This window comes from Microcebus murinus, chromosome 1, assembly GCF_040939455.1.
Source record: "Microcebus murinus isolate Inina chromosome 1, M.murinus_Inina_mat1.0, whole genome shotgun sequence".
Classification (NCBI taxonomy): Eukaryota; Metazoa; Chordata; class Mammalia; order Primates; family Cheirogaleidae; genus Microcebus; species Microcebus murinus.
The window spans coordinates 152,170,469-152,193,649 of NC_134104.1; the positions used below are offsets into that span (position 1 = coordinate 152,170,469).

Here is a 23,181-nt window from a genome sequence, read left to right on the forward strand (position 1 = left end):
CAAGAGCGGGCTGTAGAAAGCAACGCCAGGGGCATGGGAAGACACTCTTGAGAGGCAACTTCAGTCTGCTGGGGCACGTCTGCAGTTAGCTACTTAATTTAACTTCCCCTTCTAATGTGGGGCCGGGAGAGCTTTATGCATTAGTGAAATATTGAAAACCTCCCTTTGAGGGGAAAAGACAAATACCTGTACTTGCGTAGAGAAACACTGGAAGGGTGCACAGGAACCTGACAAAGTGGTGACCTCCGGGGCCTGAGCAATGGGTCCGAATCGATGGGGAGGGGGCGTGAAACCTCTCAACCATTCCTTTTGATATGATTTTGACTTTTGATCCATAGGAATTTATAGCCTATTCAAAAAATAAAACGGAATTACGTCTAAAAAAAATGTTTCCTGAGAAGAACAACAACCCTCAAACTTTCTTTTTACTTTCGCCCACTTAAATGGGACGAAAAGCTCACTGCTGTCCATCTAGTCTACTCTTTCACTCTCCAGGGGGAAAAACGATGAGGGTTGTTTATAGTAATAAAGGGTCACTGTGTGAGCAGGGCCTTTTGGGGGTGATGGTGTCAGGTGACATCTGCTTTTGCACTAGTGGTATTGATGGTTCCTATCTGAACCACAATGTATGCATATCTTTCAATCTGATTACTAGAAAATTCCAGGACCCTAATACTGATGTGGCAGATATAGAAGCTGAAGCATTGCAGGGGAGATCAGATAATCTGCGATCAACCACATGGATAGCACGGCAGCAGCAACAGGCTGATGAGAAGAAATGAAACTTGCTTCTCCCTGAGCGCAGGCATTCCAGCTGTCCACGGGTGTGGACACACAGCAGAAACTTCGTTAGTTGCCACAGGTTGCATGGGTGACAGAATTGGGGGTAGAATGCTGAATCAAAGTATTCAGGTCACACACTAATTTTGGTTTGCAAATTCCAAATTCAGTCATCCTTAATGATTCTCTTAATAGGTTACTAGTAAGGAGCAATTAATTCTCCTTAAAAATGACAGCTGGAGGATCGTGTGGCATTCGCTCCAAAAAGCAAAACAAATTTACATGTTTGGAAAGCAGTTTGTATCCATCAGGAGAATTCTTGTATCCTGCCAGCGCTTTGAGGTCTGCTTTTAAAATGACTGTTTAAATTACTGCATTGGAAAAAATTTATAAGTTACTCTGTCCTGAGCCAGGCAAAGTCTTAGAGAACTGGGAGTCTGCGATGGAAAAGATCACTCGCCCAAATCACACTTTTCCCCAGTGGGAAGCAGCCGTTCAAATGATGAAGGTCCTTCCGGTGCTTCAGCTTTGGCATATGGGACATCTTCTCTAGAAAAACTTGCTGTGTGAGCTGCAAACACTTGGGGAAATCTCCTCACAAGGAGGTTCTAAGAGCTGATGAACAGTGACTAGCTCCACCCCTGCCCTACACTTTTAATCACAGCCAAGCATCCCACGGCAAAGCCCTGGTGGAGCTTTTGAGGCAATGGTTTTGGACCCACTTGTTTCATCGTGTTCTGTCTTCTCAACCATGTTGTCCTAGGATCTTACCAGCAACTTCCCAGCTTTGTACTAAAGTAGGTATAATTCCACACTCGTCCTTTGGATTGGGCTTCCCCAGTGTGAATGACATCTCAGGATGTCATTTGTGACTTGCACCTGCTCTCTTGTTCTTCCTACATCTGTCCATTTCAGGTAAGCACTCACCTGACCCACCTCCCATTCCATCTCCAGCTCCCGCAGACTAGAAGGGAGGTGAGATGCAGCGAAATGAAATCCTCAAGTCTCCCGAATCCAAACCCCTCTGCTCTGTGGCCTACTATAGTCAGCCCTCATGTACACTTAGGGACAAGCCTGTGTTCAGCCATGTGCTGTGGACCTGTACTTTTTAGGAATCAAGAGGTGCATAGTCAGCTAGGTAAATACCGAATTATTTCCATACCACTTGGGGTAGCCGTTGTCCCACCACCCTGACCACCTAGAACCTTCCCAGAACTAATCCTGTAGTTTAAGGGACAATGCCTGGCCAACCTAGGGAGGGGTTTGGGGCTCTGATTGGGTACCCTGGCCAACCTCCTTTCTAACAGAAGTCGATACCTAAGCTGTACCAGTTATCATAAACCTTAAATAGCAACCCAGTGCAAGGAAGCCCTAATAGTCTTAGAGATTTTCATATTAAAAAATGAAAAAAAAAAAAAAAAAGTCAGACACATGACTGCCATGTCAAACACTCTCAGGCTGAAGGCTCCTGTCTTCAAAGGCCAGCCCGGAGGCATGAAGGCTTGTTTGCAGCAAGTAGATGGTTTCATAAATATTGCTCTTTGCCAAATCCCCAGAGGCCCTTGAATGTTGGGTGCTAATAAAGCTCAAATTATTGGAAGGCATGTGGTCTATGTAGGTCATTGCCAAGTACTGGCATGATGAAAAGTAAAGAAAAACAAAGCGAATGTGCTAACCCCAGATAGATGTGGATGCGAAACTGCAACCCCTACTCCCAACAAGTAACAAGCCTACAGTCTCTTTCATTTTTTGTCTCCCAGAAGGACTTGGTTTCCCCACCTGTAAAACAAGGTCATAAGAATGACTTTCTTCACTAGTGTTCCAGGATTTGGGGCAATAGAGAGGCTTCTTTAGAAGAAAGGCTCCGGGGGTGGGGAGCCCAGTGAGGAGCAGTGTGGGAGACTCAGCCTCTTCCTGGAGCTTTAGCGTCTCGGTGGCTGCCACATTGTGGCATGTCTGGCTTTAGTGTCATGTTGCAGCCCGGAGCAGGAGTGTGGCAGGAGTGGGAACCTGGAACCTCTGGGAGTTCAAGGTGATAGTTTGGTTCTGCTATGGAGGCTTTTTCTCAGATGACCACAGGAAGACGACCTGTGTCACCCCTCGGCCACTTGGACAAGGTTCAGGATTGTTCTTCAGGGAGACCTCTTCCTGAGCCATGAGGAGCACACGCATTTCCCGAGCATCCTGTTGGGTGGTGGCGCTGTGCTTCCCGCTGGAAGGAGGTCGGTGCAGGCAGGGGAGGCAGCTGGGCCGTCCGGGGGCCTGGGCCGTGCGAGTGGGGGAGGTGGTGGGATTGGAGGTGACTGGGGCTTTTGCTGGATCCTAGATTAGGGAGGACACTCCCGGGGAGAAGGAAGAGATAGGACTGGGCAGAGGTGGTGGATCCACTTGTGTGCTGCTGATACAGCCACTGGCGAGAGGATTCCAGGCTGGGTTGTCCCTCTGACCCCGGCGGGAATGGAGAAACTTCAGGAAGCAGCACAGGGAGAACAGGAAGGGAGGAGCTCAGACTAAGCTGCAGAGGGGGCCAGAGTCAGGGGATTTCTAGGACAGTGGAGACCAAACCAAGACCTGAGCACATGCCTTTTTTTAAAAGAGGAAAGAAAGAAACCTCAGCCAATGTTCACTTCCTCCTGTTTTATAGAATATTTGAAGTGAACCTGCACCTTTGGCTTCATTTATGTATGAAACGAGCACGGGTGACAGGCACTCTTCAGGGTTTGACAGTTTCAACTCATTCGGCCGCCATGACAATCGGAGGCAGTTTGTATGATTATTCTCCTTGCACTATGAGGAAACTGAGGCACAGAGGGTTGAGCAGCTTGCCCCCATGGCCGTGCAACTGGTGAGGACAAGCTGAAATTAGACTCCAGGCAGCATGGCTTCTGAGTCTGTTCTCTTGAGCCTTGTTCGTTTTTTCTTGTTTTAAACAGACTTTATTTTTTAGAATAGATTTACTGAAAATTAAAAAGATAGTACTGAGAGCTCCAACATACTCTATACCTGCTTTCCTCTATTATAAACATCTTGCATTAGTACGGCGCGTCTGTTATAATTCATGGAGACGTCTGATGTGTTATTATTAACTAAAGTCCATGGTTCATTTGGATTTACTTAATTTTTATCTAATTTTTTTTTTCTATGCCAGGATCCCACACAGGATACACATTCCATTTAGTCGTCTTATCTCTCTTGGCCGTGACACTTTGTCCAACTTTCCCTGTTTTTGATGACCTTGGTGGTTTTGAAGAGTGCTTGTGAGGTGTTTTGGGATGTGTCTGATGATTTTTCCTCGTGATCAGTCTGGGGTTCATCTTTGATTTTTTGATAGGCACAATGAGCTCTTGCTAAGAGGGACATATATATTGATCGGTTCTACCATTATTTGGCAGAATTCCACGAGTTTTTTTTTTTTTTTTTTTTTTTACATTTTTGTTTCTTTTTGGAAGGAAAAGGAGACTCCTATTTTTGAGTTGTGCTGGGTCATCTGGTTCCATTTGGAAAGAATAATCTTAACACAGACTCCCGCTGCTGGGAGGCAGGAAGGCCTTGGTCTGTGCTGGCCTCCATGTTTGAGGATTGCAGGTTGCATCTGGCTTCTTCAGCCCTCCAGCCTGGCCCTGTTTTTCACTTTTAAGAGTGGGACCCTCGCACAGAAAAGTGCAAAAGGAACACTGTTGGAGGTTTGGCCTTCTAGGGCTCTGCCCTACACACTCACCTGTCATCGGATCTACTTGCTTCCCTGTGGCCAACCCTTCCTCATGCCTTCGTCTTGCCTCACTTAACCCAGAGCCATGGCTCGTTACACGTGCGTGACTGGCTGCCTCCCGGCTCCTGACCCTTGGCACTGGCTCTGCACCCTTCCAGTCTGCTGTCTCTGCAGAGGCTGCTCCTCGGTTAACCCTGCCTGTGCACATTGGGAGGAGCCCCCACCGCCTTCCTGGCAGGTGAACCCAGACACCCGTGAAACCCCCCATCCCAGGCTAGAGACCACGCCATCAGGTGATTGCTTGAGTCCAGACTGGGGGCACATCCATTTCCTCTTCCTGGGGAGATCTCAGATCATAAATATGTTTACACATGGGAGAAGTGCTTGAGATATGGTCTTGAGATTATAAAAATACACTCAACCTTTTAAAACCATAGCAACACAAGAGGCAAGAAGGCTGCAAATTGAAGTGCACTTAAACTATGGCTATAGGCTGCGGGTTTGAAAATGAAGTTTTTTAGGAAAACAACTAGAGGGAACAGGGTCCTGCCTTTATCCTCACCGGCATCATGCCCCAGCTCAGAGCCTCACCAAGCTCCGAGCCCAGCCCGCGATAAATATTTGTTGGGTGCATAAGTGAACGAACATACAGAAGGCATTTCCCAGCTGCCTTCAACAGGTCTTAGCCCAGACTCCATCCATCCTTTCCTTCCCTTCCTTTGGTCTGGACAGTCAGATAACAGGTTCATGGTTCATGTCACCTTCCCAACCCTCCTGTGCTAGGCTGAATTACTGGCCTCAATTCTTCACCTTTTGCCATATCCACACCCTTTGCCATGGATCTTTGCTGATCCTCCTGCAATTTTGGAAAGGGAACACTTCCCTGTCCCTTGACTTTGGGCTTAGCTGTGGGATATTAGCAGATGTGACGCACACAGGGGTTTGAAATACACTTGTGCAACTGGGCACGTCCTCTTGTGCCTCTGCCGTTGCTGTAAGAAGAACAGGTCTCAGCTGGCTTCCCGGTCCCAGGAGGATGAGAGGTATGTGGAACAGCCCTGGAGCCAGACTGCAGCCTGGAGCCCAACCCAGCTGATCCCAGCCAAGGTGAGCCAAACACCCGCTGACCTGTGATGCGTGAGCACGTCATAAACCCTCCTTCTGTCTGTCTTGGAAACCTACACAGGCAGAAGGTTTCTGGGAAGAGGAGTCTTCCTGTCAAATCCTGTCCCAGGAGACCATTCCTTCCTTATGTGAGCCTCACTAGTGACGTCGCAGTAACTGTGACTCACCTCTCCCAGAAAGCATTAGTGTAGTCGTAACAGTAGTAATTAGCATTCAGCTGGGGTTTATAAGCAGGAGGTAGCTGTGACATACGACCGTCTTAGAAGGTGGAGAGGCCAGGATTATCACACCCATTTTGCAAAGAGAAAATAAAAAACTCAGTGTGGGTGACTCACCAAGATCGAACCAGCAGGCAGCTGTCTCAAGGAAGAATGAGAGAAAGAGTTCCTTATACCCAGGGGGAAGTCACATTTGTGTGTGTGTGTGGGGGCGAGAGGGGTTAATTTCTGTAACTTTTTCATAATTAGAGTGACACATCTCAATTGTAGAAAAGCAGAAAAATGCAAAAAGCATAAGAAGTTCCCATACTGCTTAGTAGTATTTTTTAAATTTCTCTTTATTTTAATGCATGTATATTTGTTACACATTTTTTATAAGTTAAAAACATGCTGTATATATAAGAGCTCTCCCCATGGCATTTAAAATTCATTAAAGGCGTATTAAATGTTATGTTCTATGGACTTAATTCTAAGTTTTAAGCATTCTCTATTTTTATAAATGCAGCTTATTTACAATTTTTTACTGTGAAAAACAATGTTTTGGTGAACATCGTTGTTGGCATGGGAGATAATCTATGCGTTTAGTGCATGGCACATGGTATGTGTGTAATAAATGGTAACAAGTATAAATATTTGCCTAAATTCCTAAAAATGTCCTTAGCATAAACTTCTAGTCAATTTGCAGAGGCAAACAGTTTTTGATACAGATTGCTGAGTTGCTTTCCAGAAAGGATGTCCCAATTTATATTACTAATGATGGTGCTGAAGGTGCTCTGGTCACAACCTTCTCCCTGGCGTGGAGTATTCGCTGTAAAACAAAGCATCGCTAATTTGATAGGTGAAAAATAGTAGTTCCTTGTTGCATTGTTGGTTACTAGTGAGGCTAAAAAATTCCTACATAATTATTAACCATCAGTAACAGGATGACTCAGGGACATTTGGGTCAGGGCCTGGCATAATAAATAGTTTTGAATGAATGAATGATCAAAGTGGCCACGCTGTGGGCTTGAATCAAATTGCCAGGGCTAGATGCTAAGGACTGGAGTGGCTGAAGTGTCGATTTTATGGGCAGGGATTTATTCCCAGTCCTGCTGCCTTGCTTGATTGACAGTACTTTCAAATGGACAAAATTCTGGGGTAGAAGTGAGATTTGGGAGCATCTTTCGGGGTTCTAGTACTGAGAAGGGGATGCCCAGCTTTGGAGTTGGCTGATCAGAAAAAGGGGCTGGGCTGTCAGTGGCGCCCTTACCCCCTCCACCTCCCCTCAGCACCCCAAGCATGCATGGGGGCCGCAGAAGCTGTGGGTGTATTGGGATCCACAGGCAATTTTGTTCTCAGGGAGGAGGTGGGGACTGGACTCAAGTTTTCCTATCCGACTGTGCTGTGACATGACTCAGCCACCAGACTGGTTGAACTGGATCCACCCCTGCCACACTCTGGTGTTTCTGTTCCTCCGGGCATGGCTAAGACGTCCTCTTCCCTTCCCCAAGCCTCCCCCACCGGGACCCAGAGCTCTCTCTAAGGACCCTACATTGTCTTTTGCCATTGACAAGTCACACTCCCCTTCTTCTTCTTTTTTTAAATTTCAGAATGTTATGGGGTAGAAACGCTTTGGTTACATATATTGCCTTTGCACTGCCTGAGTCAGAGCTACAAGTGTGTCCATCCTGCAGACAGTGCACCCATCTCCTCCTCCCTGTCCCACCTGCTCCAAACACGATGAATGTTACTGCCATATGTGCACCTAAGTGTTGATCAATTAGTAACAGTTAATGGTGAGTACATATAGTGCTTGTTTTTCCATTCTTGTGATACTTCACTTAGAAGAGTAGATTCCAGCTCCATCCAGGATAACACAAGAGGTGCCAGATCACCATTGTTTTTGTTGCCTGAATAGAACTCCATGGTGTACATATACCACATTTTATTAACCCACTCATGTATTGACGGGCACTTGGGTTGTTTCCACATCCCTGCAATTGTGAATTGTGCTGCTATACACATTCTAGTACAGATGTCTTTATTATGGAATGTCTCTTTTTCCTTTGGGTAGATACCCAGTAGTGGGATTGCTGGATCAAATGGCATGGATGTGAAGAGATAGGAACACTCAAACACTGCTGGTGGGACTGCAAACTAGTACAACCTCTGTGGAAAGTAATATGGAGACATCGCAAAGAGCTAAAAGTAGAACTACCATTTGATCCACACTCCCCTTCTTGATACAAGCTACTGAGAATGGAGATGGGGTTTTGTAATCTTAGTGTCTTCAGCAGATAAAAGTGTAAGAATGAATGAATGAATGTCCCAGTAGCATTCAGAGTATACCAAGAATGAACTAGGGCCTAGCTGAGAGAAACAGCCAAAGTTTATTCTTTATCAATCTGCTTCATCGCAGAGTTTTGTTGGATGGAGAGGTTTTAACTCAGCTGTTAGGCTCTATGGTTGGCTGGGTATTTGGCAGAGACTATATCACATATCCTCGTGCCCCGGAGGTTTCCATTTTTGCCTTGGTTTGACTTTGCACTGATAGCCAGCTCTCAGCAAAAGCAGGAAATGTTTTTTTAACCATCTGCCCAGCTTTCTTCTAACATAGTGGTTCTCAAACTTTACAGAGAGTCAGAATGATCTGGAGCGCTTGCTACAACATGGAAAGCTGAGCTCCGCCCTCAGAGTTTAGCATTTCTAACAAGCTCCCACTTGGTGCTGGTGCGGCTGGCCTGGGAACACAGTTTGAGAACCACTGGTCTGAATGTTTTCATCTGGCCCCAGACAAGGTGCCAGCTTGACAATTCTCCCAAGTCAAAGCACCTGGGTGAACGGAAAGTTTGGCCAGTGTGCCAGGGCCTGGCTCTGCTCATCCCTACATTGGGCTGGGCTGTCTTTCTTGGTAGGAAGGTGTCATAAGCACACAGGACCATCCTCGTCTGTGTTAGAAGAGCCTAAAAATTACTGCTGCAGGGTCTGAGACCTTATCAGCCTATCTAGTAGCTTTCTGGAGAAGCACATGAAGCTGTGGGGAACATAGAATTTTATATCCTGGGAATACCCCACGCTCCAGGAGCCCGCTTTGGTACAGCGGGCACTGGCCAGGTAGCTCACCTGTCCCCTTCCAGAGGTCAAAGCTCCTTCCAGAGACGACCTGTCTGTCTCCACTCTGCCTGCAGAAGGAGAAGGTTCTCGAGATCATTGCAGCAGGAGGGGAGAGCCTGGGCTAAGACTTATTTCCAGCAGCTTCCCCATCACATTTCACATAAAATCTAACGTCTTCACCAGGGCCTGAGGCTGCCTGGTGCTTGAACCTCGTCTCCTGCATTCCAACTTGTCCATCTTCTCTGAACGTGCTGGCCTCCCTGCCGTCCCTCACACACCAAGCTGGTTCCGGTCCTGGAGCTCTGCAGTTGCTCCACCTGGAAGCTGGGGCCCCAGGTGGCACCTGAGGCTGGCTGTTTGGGTGTCCCCTTTCCAAGAGGAGTGTCACTTCCCCCTCCATAAAGCAGCCCCACCTTCCACCTGTATCTTCTATGCCTGTCTTCCTAGTACTCATCACCATCTGCCACAGGCTTACTAATGTGTTTACCATTAATAGTTTATTATCTGCCTGCCCGCTCCCTCCAGAACATGAGCTCCACGGAGGCAGGGACCTTGTCTGCCTTCTGCAGCTGTGTCCCCAAAACACATTGTACATGTCCCACAAAAATGGAAAGCAGGCTCTGAAATCCTCAAATACTATATCCTAGACCTTGACTCCAAAACTCAGAATCAAGCTCCACATTTACTTCCTAACAGCTTGTTTATGTGGGAAGAACAGGGACCATGAAGGAGGTTTCTGTCACCACCCCTGTAGCCCTGGACAGGCCCCTCAGCTTGTGTCGGCCTGAGCTGCCTCGCCTGCAAAGAGTTGGGAAGTGTCTGTATTGCCTGCCCCCAACGGCTGTGTCCAGGGTCAAAGGTAGCAGCCGCTGGGAAAGTGCTGTTCTAGGGAAAAGGAGGGGGGCAGATTGCAGGTTTGGTGACGGTTCTACTGCTCATGGCTTGAAAATCTGCACATGGCATTTGATTTTAGATTCTTGCTTGGTTTAAAAAAAAATCAAGCATTGTTTAAGTTCTTTAAAAGCTTAAGGCAAGCCCATTACAGACTAAAAATCTATGGAGTTACATTTGCAAAACGAATTCTGGAATTTGAGGCCCTGCTAAGGGATTCTTTCTTACTTTGGCCATTTCTCGGCTTCCCTTTTTCCACCCATGATCACACTCGCCAGCTGTCCTGCCAAGGTGGGCTGGGCTTTCTGCTTGGCATTAGGAAATTTAACATGAATTAATGAACATTCCCCACCCCAGGGACACTCAGGGGAGAACCTTAAAAGTGATTTTATTTGACTTCAGATCAGTGGCTTGATTGGGGGTATCCGAACCTTCCATCCAGCATGAGAGAGAATCCTCCATAGTTATCTGGTCTCCCATTTCTGACCTGGGCAGGGAATTAAAGGAAACAAGTCCTTCTGGCTAAGCCCTTGGGGTATGATTGCCAGAGTTAGCAAATAAAAATACAGGATTCCCAGTTACATTTGAATATCAGATAAGCAACAAATAATGTCTCAGTATAAGTATGTCCCATGAGATATTTAGGACATACTTACCCTTTATAAAAAGGTATTTGTTATTTATCTGAAGTTTGAACTTCCTGTGTGTCCTATATTTTATCGGGCAACCCTATCTCGGGGACCCCCTCTGATCTGCGAGTCTTTGGTCCTGGGAGAGCAGGGAGACTGCTGCACTCTCCCCAACCTATCCTCCCCTACAGATGAGAATGTTTTGCTATCAGTCTCCACTCACACCAGCCCTTTTCCCTCCCTCCCAGTCCCGGCCTGTGGGTGATGGGCCATAGATGGCCGTGACCTTAAGTTATCCATCTGCCCGGACTGCTGTTGCAATGCTGCCCGGGAGCTGTGCTCCTTGGAACCAGCAGGGCACTTAGCAAAGCGCGATGCCAGAAAAACGCTCAGGTCATAAGGCAAACCAGGGCAGGAGTGTTTTATAGCTGTTGGGAGCATTTGATTTTTAGATAAAGGGCTTAGGAGACCCAGAACACTCCCCTAAATGCAGACTTCTGGGTCAGCTTATTTATTTTGGTATTACTAAACACCACTTTGATTACTAATAATACCTTGCACTCACGTCGTGCTTTTCATCCAGGGATCTCTCGGTGCTTTATTAACATGATGCAGCACAGCTTTGTAACCCCCGGATTATGTAATTGTACAGAGGAGCTTTTTCCAGGTAGGAGGCTTGGCCCTTCATGGAAGAGACCTGGACAGAAGTTAGGAATAACTGGGTCCAGGCCCGACCTGGGTGACAGACATTTGGGTACATACTCTCTACCCATCCAATGAGAGTGTTGGCCTTTCAAGTATAAGGTTAGTACTGCCGCCACCACCTTCTTCTTTTTAAATCCCCAGCATTTATTAGCACGATGACTGGAACGTAGCCGGTGCTCAGAAAATGTTTGCTTAAGTGAATGTATGAGCGATGAGCCCAAATAGATAAACCTGGAAGAAAACTCTGGGCTCCTTTTTCACTTTATTTCCCGATGGGCAGGGTGGGCGGCAGATGCTGCCAGCCCTGTGCCCTCAGATGCCCTCGCGCTCTGGGCACGCCCGGGCCCCTGGTGCCGCGTTCCCAGCAGCACCTGCATCGCGTCGTCAGAGGGCCCCAGCGAATCCTGGAGCGCGCTGCGCGCATGCGCCGTCTGTCTCCCCCGCTGCAGCCCCTAACCCACGGCTGCGGGGGTGTGGGGAAACGAATTCTCCGACCCCTTGTCCCTGAAGGGGATACCTGGATGTGGCCTGTGCTGTGCCCGCTGGGGGACTGTGCCAACACTGCCCTCTGGGGACTCGGTTAGACAGCATAACCCTTTGTTTTCCTTCCCTTCTCCGTCTGGGGTTTGCTCAAGGACACCTCCTAGTGAGTCACTTTTGCTAGCGTCTTCTCTCGGGGTCTGCCTCTGGGGACCCGGCTCCCAATGGAGGCCTTTGGATGTCTTGACCATGGCTCATTTCCCCCAACATGCCGACGCCTTCCTGCACCTGGAAAGTTGTTCCAGGTGCAGGAAGTTTCCAGTAAGATTGGTGAATATTACTACTGAGCGAGAAGCAGTAGAAAATGAGGAACAACCAGGACTTTGTATCCACGGAGGCAAGAATGTAGAATTTCAACCTGGAATTTTCTTGAGCAGAGACAGCAGGGCCCTGGAACGGCTGTCAAAGGAGCTTCCCATTTTTATACATATAAGTGAGCGGTCCTTTTCACAGGCCCCCCACCGGGGCTGTCTGCAGGAAAATCTCTGCAGCCGCCAGCAGTCAAGACCAGCGCTGGCCGGAAGACGGAAGACGAGGCAGGACCCTTGGATGGGCGCTCAGGCAGGACCAGACCAGAGAGAGTGTCTTTGCCTCCCGCACTAAGATCCTGGGTCTGGTGGCAAAATGGTGCGGCAGGGCCTGAGTCAGTGGTGATGGCTCGGTGTCCTGTTTCCTGGAAACACTTTGTAACAAAAGTTTAATTTTATTAATTTTTTTCCCTTTTATTTTTAGTTGGCACCTAATACTCGTACATCTTCATAGGATACAGAGTGATGTTTGGATAAGTATAAACAGTGTGTAATGATCAGATCAGGGTGCTAACACAGCCATCACCTCCAACATTTTAAAGGGTCATTTCTACATTCCCTGGGGCTTTCTGGTCCCCAGACTTCCCATCTGTAGAGACCAAGTTCAGGAGTTTGGAGGGGCTGTTCCTCTTTCCATCCAAGAGTATCAGGCAGACAAGACAGAATAGTATTTAATAACTTCTCTGGTGTCCTATAAGGGCGATGGCAGGGTTAGGCGTCCCTGAGCTCTGAGATTTTATTGGTTTGTAATATTTTAAGGCACTGTGTGCTACTGCCATAACCTACTTCAGAGGAAAACATTTATTATTAACGCTGGTTTAACACTTAGCTTTCTAGGGTATTTGTGGATGACACAGTCATACATCTGCCTTTTTATAGTGCTTTGCAGCAGAGCACAAGACCTTCTGGCTGACACCTCATAGATCATCAAAATTAAGACCTCTAGGCAGGCAGAAGAAAGTAGGGCGGGGGCCGAGTGGGGACAGCAACTGGGGACAACTCGAATGGTTTCCAAGTTAAGTTTCCTTTGGAGAGAGATCATTTTCATTACAGAGCAAATCACTCTTAACATGAAGATGTCCTTGTTTCCGTGGCAACCCACAACAATTTGAAAGGAATGGTCCTCGGTGGCCATACAGCAAATGGATGCTTCCTATCTGATTGGCGGCAGGTGACGATTCACTCAGAGCTGGGCTCCGCCAGCCAGGAGTCAACCTCCAAGGGCTTGGCGTTCAACACCTCGACCCTCCCTCTTGTGTTAGAACCAGAGGAAATCCAGAAATCTGAAAGTCAGGACAAAAGTAGATTTCCTATCTCCAACATAAACTGTATCATCATAGTGTAAGAATTTTTGCTATGACCAAAGGGAGAGAAATGTCTAATTTTTGACTGACCTTCCCCTCAAGGACCAGGGTTGGATGACAGTTTGGAATCTCTTTTGCTTATCTATAAAAAGAGGGGCAAGAGATCCCCCTGTTTGGGTTCTTGCACCCTTACACTGGTGAGGGCCCTTCGCTCATGCAAAGTGGCCAGACGTGGCGACTGGGAAATGACTCATGTCCCACTGCTCTTTCGCAGGTCACGTTTGCTGGACTTTTCCTGGGCCACAAAACCTACTTTGTAACAAAGGACCCCACCCTTTACGTTGAGAAGGAACAATCATTTTATTGTCCCCAAGCCCTGGGACCAGTAACATTTTTGAGGAGAAAAAGAAAGTTCCCCGAGAAGAGGGCAAGGACTCCAAAATAGCCGTGTGGGGAATTCTTGCTGGAGGTGACATAAAACCTTGCATCTTTTCCACCGACAAAGTAGCTGCTGTTTGCTCTGGGCTGTCAGGAAATCAACTGTGTGTCACATGAGACGTAAAACCGATCCATCCGCTGGGATCCTTTTCCTTGCCTTCTTTTGTCACCGGTATGACATGACGTTTGTGGCTGTACGCCTGTTGGTTTACAATTTGTCGGGAGAGAAATGGAGCATTATGTCCCCCAAAAAGGAAACAGGAAAGGAAAAGGAGCTCTCCCCCCTGCTGCTGCTGGTAATAAGAGTCCCCTAGAGGCACCCTGCGTGGGTGCGTGCAAGCTGGGAGGAAGCAGAGAAAGCCTTCCGTGTTCTGGGGAAAGGAAAAACAGCTGGGGAGAAGATGCAACTGCCCTTTCAGAATGAGGAAAACAGCTGCCTGAAACCAGTGCCCCCCCTGCCTTCACCGATGTCCTTTCTTCATGTCCAGGGGTCCAATCTGGAGCAGTCACCGCTGAGCTATGTTATACTTTTTGTTTTTAAATCCTAAATGATGAGACATTTCAGTTTTCTGTCTCAATTGTATGTGTGTGTAGGAATATTTATGAACAACAAGAACAGCAACTGCAAACTGCTGTTTTAATCTGCCCTGGCCCAGAAGTCTTTCTGGCAGGTAGACGAGTATTTCTGCCCAGACGCTTCACGCCGAGGCAGGGAAGACTCAGCTCCCGTTTGACATTGCCGTGGTTTGCATGGCTAACCAGACAGCGTGCACTTCTACCGAGTGTAGTGTTATTAGGAAGGATGGGTAACTAGTTTTGTTGAGCCTAAGAATGACCCAATAGGACTAGAGTGTTTGATGACCGACGACATACCGTTTAGGGACGATGTAAACCTACAGGGAATCGTGTCCATCTGTTCCTCTTCCGGGAGCCTTGCACCACGCGCTCATCTCCTCTTGCACGCTCTTCCACCGTGACCTCTGCAAGCCCACCAACCCCTTCCACGGCCCCTCCCCCGCTGCCCACCCTTCCTTCATCTGCACCAACACGGAGCTTGTCATGGCCTTGCTGCTGACGTGGGGGGGCCGGTGCCCAGGCTGGAAAGGGCTTTTCCTTTGACCCGGTGAACCTGAGGGGCAACGCCTGTGCCAGCCAGTGGGTGGGGCCAGCTTTGAGTCATGCTGAGAGGGAAAGATGGGGGTTGGGCTGGAGAAGGGACACTCAGTTTCTAAGAATGTGGCCTTGAGGCGGAGCTGAGTCATGTGTGTCTTTGTGTGTGTGTGTGTTTGTGCTGTTAATTAAAGGACAAGAAAAACCAAGCCAGGGCTTCGCTGGGTGGGTTTCCATGCAAAACTCCCACGCTTCTAACTCTAAGAGCAGCTGGGAGGAAGGGGCTTCCTCAGACCCCCAGCTTTCCAACTCCAGCAACTTTTTTGGACCCAGCAAACTCCAAGGCCACCCAATGTGAGAGTCATCTCTCGTTGTCTTGTTTTAAAAATGTCTCTAAGCTCAAGCAGAGTTAACATTTTAAAGAAGTGACATTGTGGATTCCCACTAAAAGGGAAGGACTCCCCAAACCCTGATGTGTAGACCCGACTGCAGGCACAAGGAGAAAGAGAAATGCGCGACTTCCCCCCAAGTCTTTCCTTGATTTACCCTGAGAAGCGGTCTGCATAGTGGTTAGGGCCATGGACTCTGGGGCTGGACTGCTTGGGTCTGCATCGCGGCTCTGACAGTGGCATGTTCTGCAGCCCTGACAAACCACATAATCTCCCAGTGCCTCAAGTTTCATATCTGAAAAATAGGGTAGTAACTTATCTGCTGTATTGGGTGGTCAGGAGGATGCAATGGATAATGCACACGGAGCACTTAAACTAGCTCCTGGTTATTGTAAACACTCTTTTTAAGTATCAACTCTCACATTCCGCTACCCTGACAGGGAGGGCCAGCCTGTGGGTCTGTGACCTGGGCGGTTGCCTGGGACCCCCTACCCCTGCTCAGAAGGGCCTTCACTTGGTTTAATGCTTTGCAGTCACCATCGCAAAATTCTTGATAGTTTTATCTTTGAACTTGTGTTTTAGAAGTGAAGTCAATGATACAAGGGGGCGTGCATGTGAGCAGGGATGTGTAGGCACTATTCCCATATTGCATTCTTGTTGCCAAAGGAGCACATTCCAGGGGACCCGTGGCATGAGGGAGTTCAGTGAGGGCCAACGCGAGTGTAAGAGAAGCCCGTTACCTGTGTGACTGACGGCTGCTGGTCGCCCAGGGAGCCCGTGCTTTTCCTGCTAGCAGAGCTTGCCAGTAAAGCAGAAAGAAGGCGGTGGTGCTGTAGGCACAGTCAAGGAGCCCTGTCGTATTCTTACTCGCGTTAGTTACCAATGACTTACACGGACAATGATGACTCAGAAGGAAAGGAAAACAGTAGGACACCCATACTTTCCTGTCCTTTCAATCCTTCCTTATGCCTCAGTGAGATGAAGGTAGAAAGTGTGGGCAGAAGTCAGGCAGTCAAGAAGCGAAATAAACACAGTCTGTTTCATGCAGCATTTCCATTGTCCTCGTAGGAATGAAATATCTGTGCAAGCACCAGCCGCAAGGTACAAGTTGTACCATTCCCGTGATTCCATGTCTGAGTTAAGTACTTTTACATGGGCATTTAAAACTGGCATTGCACAATATAAAGACTAATGATAGAATTCGTGCTAATTATTTATTTATTTATACTTAGTATTACGTAACAAATAAAAACCACCATGACAAGTCAGAGAGAGAACACAGAAGAAAGGCAAAAGCTTTTTTTAGGTTTAGAACCTCTAATGACACTTATTCCTGCTTTTTAAAAATAATGGGTCCCACATTTTCATTTTGCACTGGGCCTTGCAAGTTATGTGGCCAGCCCTGCTCACAGGCAAACTCCCTTGAGGCCACCTCTCTGAGCCTCTCCTGCAGCCTGGTTTCTCTGACAGCTGGGGCTTTGCGGGCTGCAGGGGTGGTGTTTAACAAGAAGGGGTGGGGAGGCAGGAGGAGAACTGTTGAGGTATTTTTCAGCAGGAGTCTGACTACCCCGGGGCACTTAAGAGTCCTTTGAGGCCCCACCATAACCTGTGAACAGCATTATCACTAGCTGAGAAAACGCCAGGATTGCTCACTCGCTCGCTTGCCAGCAGCCCAAATCCCAGGCCCGTGGTTGCAGGATGTCAGGGCTGAAGGACATTCCAGCCGGAGGGGGAGAGGAAGGACGCATTGTGCAGGTGGGCATCACCCCTAAAACTCAGGCCTGAGGACCAGCCCAGTGCCTGGTTTAGAACGGCAGGAGCGGAGCAGGGTTGTCATTTTTCTTCTCGGGATCAAAATCAGACAAATCTCCTATTTGGCTTACCAGGCAATAAGTGGATAACGCCAGGGACTGTCAGTGCAAATTACAGCCCTGGCCTCCTGTCATCAGCTTTGTGCTGCTTCTTGTCACTTTAATGCAAAGAGACAGCGTGGAGCTGATAACAAGCCAGAAGGGTGGGAGACCGGAGGGGGTGGCTGTGTCAGGGACAAGAAAAATGCATGTCGCAGAGAATGATTTAGGACAGTAAAAACCCACAGTGATGCTTTTTCTCGATTGCCTGTTTAAGGGCATTGGATACCAAGGCAATGCCTCCCGGTGAGCCACAAAACTACCCAGCTCCCACCCATTAGCCCCCCCCATCCATCTATCCACCCTCCCATGCTCATCTGTGAATGAAGGGTGGGCTAGGCCTCTCGGGACACTGGGATTCTGAGGGACCCCTGGGCCCTCCATCTCCTGCTCTGCTCATGGCCACTTTGCCAGGGTTGCATCCAAGCAGAAGCTGAAGAACTCTTGGGAGCGAACATCGCTCTTCCTAGCAGAAAACAAGGAATTTGGGGAGTCCATTAAATTGCATTTTGTAAACTGCTGGGTAAATGTTCCTGTCTCAGAGACCCCTCGACTGACAGATAAGATCTCCCTTCCAGCCGCCTGAAGAAAGAAGGAGTCTTGCTTTTTTGCGTGCCAGGATTTGAGTGTGTCCATCTGTCTTGGAGCCTGCGAGGGTCAGCTTACAAAAATATGCAGCCTCACTTTATCTTCCACCCACACTGCACATGTGAGGCACTGGTACAATCAAGACAACAGGAATCCGGGTCTTTTTGTAGCTGTGCTGGCAAATTAGTATCTGAGAATTTGGAAAAGGGACCAAGAGGGTAACTGCATGGGGAACACGCCTTGTATGTCTCTCAGGCTCCCTCTGCGACGTCGTTCCCTCTAGTGGCAGGTGCCCTATCTGCTGCGGGATGCCCTCCACTTTCAGACTTGGGTGAAACACCGTGGGGCAGGAGATCTGGCTTCCTGGGCAGTGATCAGGGGCTGGATAATGCAAGGGCGGTAACCCCACGGCGTGAACATTAACCTGGGAGACAGGGGACAGGTGGCAGCTGGGCAGATAAACTCCCCTGCCTTACTTTCTCTTGTGGATGCCTCTGGGTCATTAATCCTTCCTGCAGCCTTTCCAGAGAAGTCCCCATGCTAAGTGAACAAGCAACCTGGTGTCTCACCCCTGCTCACAGTGAAACAGGATGCATTGCATTACTCCACACGACTTCTTCTCTTGCCTCACTTCCTCGCCCTGCCCCACTTCTATTGCCCTGGTCTGGCACCTTCTAAACACATGATTAGAACCCCAGTCCATGCTCAGGTCCTGCTTTCTGGAGGACCTAGACCGAGGCAGTAAATACTGTTTGCTGAGCACTCACTAAGTGCCCACAGGTGCTTGCGGTACATTCGAACTCATTCTAGAACTTGGAAAACTCATTCAGAAGAGCAAGAAATGTCTCCCAAGGGCACCTAGGAAATCAGCGACAGAGAAGGAGTGGAATTGTTGAAACTGGACTAAAAAATGGCTGGTGACAACAAAAAAGAAAAGAGTAGAGCAGAGTGGACATGGGGCGTCATCAGGTCTTTGGGGGCCAAATGAAGAAAGAGGAGCTTCTGTATTCCTTGAGACTTTAATATAGATCCCAGGCCCCCAGCTTGGTGCCCAAGTTAGGAAAGCTTTCCATTTTGGGGATTTAACTTAACAGTATTTTTGTGTTTTCTTCCTAGCAGAAGCCATCAGAGTGAGGAAGAGAGAGCCTTCAGTACCAGTATGTTAGTTATCTATTGCTGCCTGGCAAATTGTTCCATGCTTAGTGGCTTCAAACAACAGCAGTCAACGATTATCTCTCATAGTGTCTGTGGGTCAGGAATTCAGGGGCAGTTTGGCTGGGTAGTTGTGGCTCAGGTCTCTCCTGAGGTTAAGGTCAGATGTTGGCTGGGCTGCCGTCAACTGAAGGCTTGACTGGAGCTGGGGGATCCAACTGCAAGGTGGCTCACTCACACACTGTGGACAGGACACCTTCCTTACTTTCTTTGAGGGCTCTCCCCGGGGTGGCTTGAGTGTTTCCATGCTATGGCGGCTGGCAAGCAATCCAGGAGACCAAAGCAGAAGCCACAGTGCTCTTTATGCCTTGCTTTCAGAAGTCACTCGCTGTTTTCTCTGTCTCACTCTATGGGTCACAGAGAAAGCCCTGATTTGATGCAGGAAGAGCCCATACAAGGGCATGGCTGTCAGGAGCTGAGAATCCTGCAGGGAGGAGGAGGAGCATTTTTGGAGACAGGACCACAACCAGCGTCCTGGAACCTGAGAGCTGGGAGAGTTCTTAGAGGTTGTCTGTTTCAACATCCTTATTCAGTAACTGAGAAGCCCAAAGGTCAGAGAGGTTAAGCAACTTGCTGCAGGTTGCTCAGTGGATCATCTGTTCACACTGAACTCAGGACTCAACAGTGCCTGCAGGGAGCACATTTTATGAGGCCATATGAGCATTGGAGCCCGTGGTCACCAGCGTCACTATGCTGATGAAGATGCAAGTCTGGGGGGTGCATTAAACAAGAGCCACCAAAAGAATGCAAAGCTGATTATAGGAGTTCACATGTTCCTTTATGCAAAATGTGCTTATTGAGTGCTTACTACACACTTGGCACTGTGCTGGGGTAAGCAAAAACACGCTCCTGCTCATAGACCTTTCAGTGGAGTGGGGAAGGCAGACACGAGTTATGCCGTCCCAAGGTAATGAAACTACTACAGCTGTGACAAGTGCTTTGAAGAGGAGGTTGAAGCATGGTGAGAGGACAGAATATCAGGTTTGTGCCAGCCAGTGAGGCTTCTCCAAGGAAGTGATGATTCAATTACCACTGGACAGCCTGAAAATGAGTTCCAGTATCAACAAGATAATGATTTTTGTTCAAGATTTATTTGTTTGTTTTAGATATTGTATTTTCCACCTCCAAAAATTCCATTTGGGTTTTCTTTTGAATCTTCTATTTCACTCCTAATAGAGTTCATGTTTTCCTTGAATATCCTTGAATGTATGTATGAGACTTACAAATAGGTATTTTAATGTCCTTGTCTGCTAGTTCCATCATCTCTGCCATTTCTAGGCCTTTTTCTGTTTTGTTTTTTCTTCTGGTTATGAGTCATATTTTACTGCTGTTTTGTATATTTTGTAATTTTCTATTGGATACCAGATAATGGGAATTTGACAGCCTTGGGTGTTGGATTTTGTTTTATTCCTTGAAAGAGCGCTGGACTTTGTTCTGACGCGGCGACTTGGAAACAGTTTGAGTTTTCCAGGGATTACTGTTAAACTTTGTTAAGGTAGGTCCAGAAAAACTTTTAACCTGGGTCTAATTTAGCCTTATTCTTAAGGCAATACCCTTCTCAAGATGCCGCTAATATATGGCAAGGTCTTTTTACTTTGGCTGGTGAGAATACCAGCTATTTCCGGCCCCGTAAGGACCCCAGAAATTGTTCTGCCTGCTCCTTTCAGGTGATTCTTTCCTCTGCCTTGAAGAGTTTCTCCACAGGCACACACTGATCAGAGATCAAAGACTTGAGGTTCGTACCTGACAATCTCTGGAGTTTTCTCTTTGTGAGTAGAACTCTCTCCTCTCGGGCACTGTGCCGTGCGAATTGGAGCTGCTTTGACTTCCCAGAACTCTGAACTCTGTCTCCTCAATCCCACCACCGGGCTTCATTTGGGTTCTCTTGAGGCAATGAGCTGGTGTCATTAAAGGGCAACTCTTTTTTTCCCCCTCACTCGGGGTTCACAATCTTGCCTTGACTGTTAAACAATGTTGAAAATCGTTTCACGTACTTTGGTTTTCTTGTTGTTTAAGGCAGGGGTATAAATCTAGCCCCTGTTGCTGCATTATGCCCTATTTTTTCTTTAAGTTTTAAAAACAGCTTTATTGAGGTATAAGTGATAGAACTGCACCCATGTAAAGTAAGCAATTGACAAGTTTTGACATATGTCTGTACTCATGAAACCATCACCAAATTCAAGAGAATGAACATACCTGTTACCCCAAAAACATCTTAATGCCCCTTTGTAATTCCTCTTCCTGGCTCCCCGGGCCCCTCCTTTGGAGGCAATCACTGATCTGCTTTTAGTCACAGTAGGTTAGTTTGCATTTTCTAAAGTTTTATATAAATGGAATCATACAATATTACTCCTTTGTGTCTGGCTTTTCTCACCCAGCATAATTACTTTAATTTTTCCATGTTGTGTTTTGTGCCAGTCCTTTCTCCTTTTTCGTTGCTGAGTAGTATTCCATCGCATGCATATACCTCAATTTTTTTAGTTTTGTTTATGCCGTATTTATTTATTTGTTCCTGATGGACATTTGGATTGTTTTCAGTTAGGGGCTATTACAAATAAAGCTGCTATATATATTCATGTAAAAGTTTTTACATAGACATATGCTTTATTTTTCTTGGGTAAATACCTAGGAATGGAATGGCTATACCATATGGTAGGTAGATATGTGTAACTTTTAACAAAAGCTGCCAAACTTTTCTAATGGCATTTGTTTTAAAACTAGTTTTTATTTGTTTGATTTTAGATCCATGTGGTGATGTGGTAGAAATCTGTGAGATATTTGGATGCAAAAGTTCACAGCATCTTTAATTCTGAAGCAATACCGTGCTATGCAACTACGGCCCGATGAATGCAATGCCAGCCCCCACCCTCTTGGAAGGCAGACTTCTACCACAAGATGGGAAAATGAAAGGGGAGAATCGGAGAGTTTCCCAGTCTGCCTGACAGTGGTGGAAAAAACTCAGGACCCTTGGACTTTTTGCTTTGAGGCATTTGAATGGAAATAAAAGTGAATTGATTCTTTTTGGATAGTTCCTTCTTTTCTTGTGATTTTCTGAGAATATGAAATGTTGGAAAACTAAGATCAGAGCTGTTTTTTGAAGTTTTGATCTGTTTCCTTGATGTTTTGACTTTGAAGCTCCTATCTATGAATAAATTCAGCCTTTGTTTCACCTTTCCCTGCCCAACACTGCCAGTAAGTTAGAAGGAAATACCCAGTAGGGATAAGTAGCTTCTCTTTGATCCACACACAAATCAGGCATGAAGCTCCTCTTAGCCAGTGGAGGAGTGGACTCAGCAATGCCCCAGCTCTGAACCACCTACCGTATTTCATAGAATAGGCAGCGGCAGCACAACCTATTTTTAACAGCCTCTGTCCCCGTCTGAAATGCCGTAGCACGGACAGATTCTCCTAAAGGCGTTTGCTTGTGACGGCCGTGCCCGCCCGGCGGCATTCCCACACTCCGTGAGGGTCTCCCGCAGCGCGAGATTCCGCACTCGGCTGTGCTGTCCTGCACGTGCGGGACCCTCGGGGCGCAGGACGCGGGGAGGGAGCGGGCAGGACGGCCCGGAGCTGCTCCTCCTTCCTCAGCCTCCCTGTCGCCCAGCACAGCGCCCCCTGGCGCTCAGGCGTGCGGGGGACGCGGGTCTCCGTGCTCGGCGGCCGCGGAGGCGGCGGCGGCTTCTCCGGAGGCCGCGGTCACTGCTCCCTCGGAAACCGCCCGAGACCCGCGAGACCCGCGGCTGCGGCCCGTTCACGCGCGGCTTGAGCGCATGCGCAGCAGGACGCCCGCCCGGTCCCGAGCCACCTGCGGCGGAAGTGGCCGTGGCCCGGTCGCTGCCCCTCAGCTCGGCCCTCTGGGAATCTCCAGCTGCGCGGCTTGGGCTGCAGCCAGAACGCGTCCCTGCCGACCAGTCTTAGTCCCCGCCCTTGGTGTCGGGCTTCGTTCTTACATGGAGCTTGCTTTCTGTTTTGTCACGTGGACTTCCACCTCCCGCCCTCTGTCCCAGCCGCCACCTGGGCAGTTCCCCTGCAGGGAGCCCGGGCAGGCCCTGCCGGTCGCCACTGCTGCTGGCTGTGCCCGTGCCTCGTGGCAGAGCCGCTCACCGGCTGCGGCCGCGCACCTGGGCGCCCGGTGGACGCCTGGTGGCCACAGCCAAACCGGCCGGTGGACACAGAGAGTGAGACACGGGCCGGCCGGAAGTGACGTGACAGCTGATGGCTGCACTGAGGAG

The 23,181-nt window shown here is 48.2% G+C and overlaps 1 long non-coding RNA gene across 2 annotated transcripts; it reads left to right on the forward strand.

Moving 5' to 3' along the window:
- The first annotated feature begins 4,261 nt into the window (after positions 1-4,261).
- LOC105874873 (uncharacterized) lies at positions 4,262-21,969 on the forward strand. 2 transcript variants are annotated; one of them, XR_012921374.1, is made up of 3 exons: positions 11,599-11,729; positions 13,577-13,912; positions 21,692-21,969. It is a non-coding gene; the product is annotated as an uncharacterized LOC105874873 (long non-coding RNA). The 2 variants fall into 2 exon arrangements; XR_012921373.1 differs by lacking the exons at positions 11,599-11,729; positions 13,577-13,912 and adding an exon at positions 4,262-5,596.
- Positions 21,970-23,181: the final 1,212 nt, after the last annotated feature.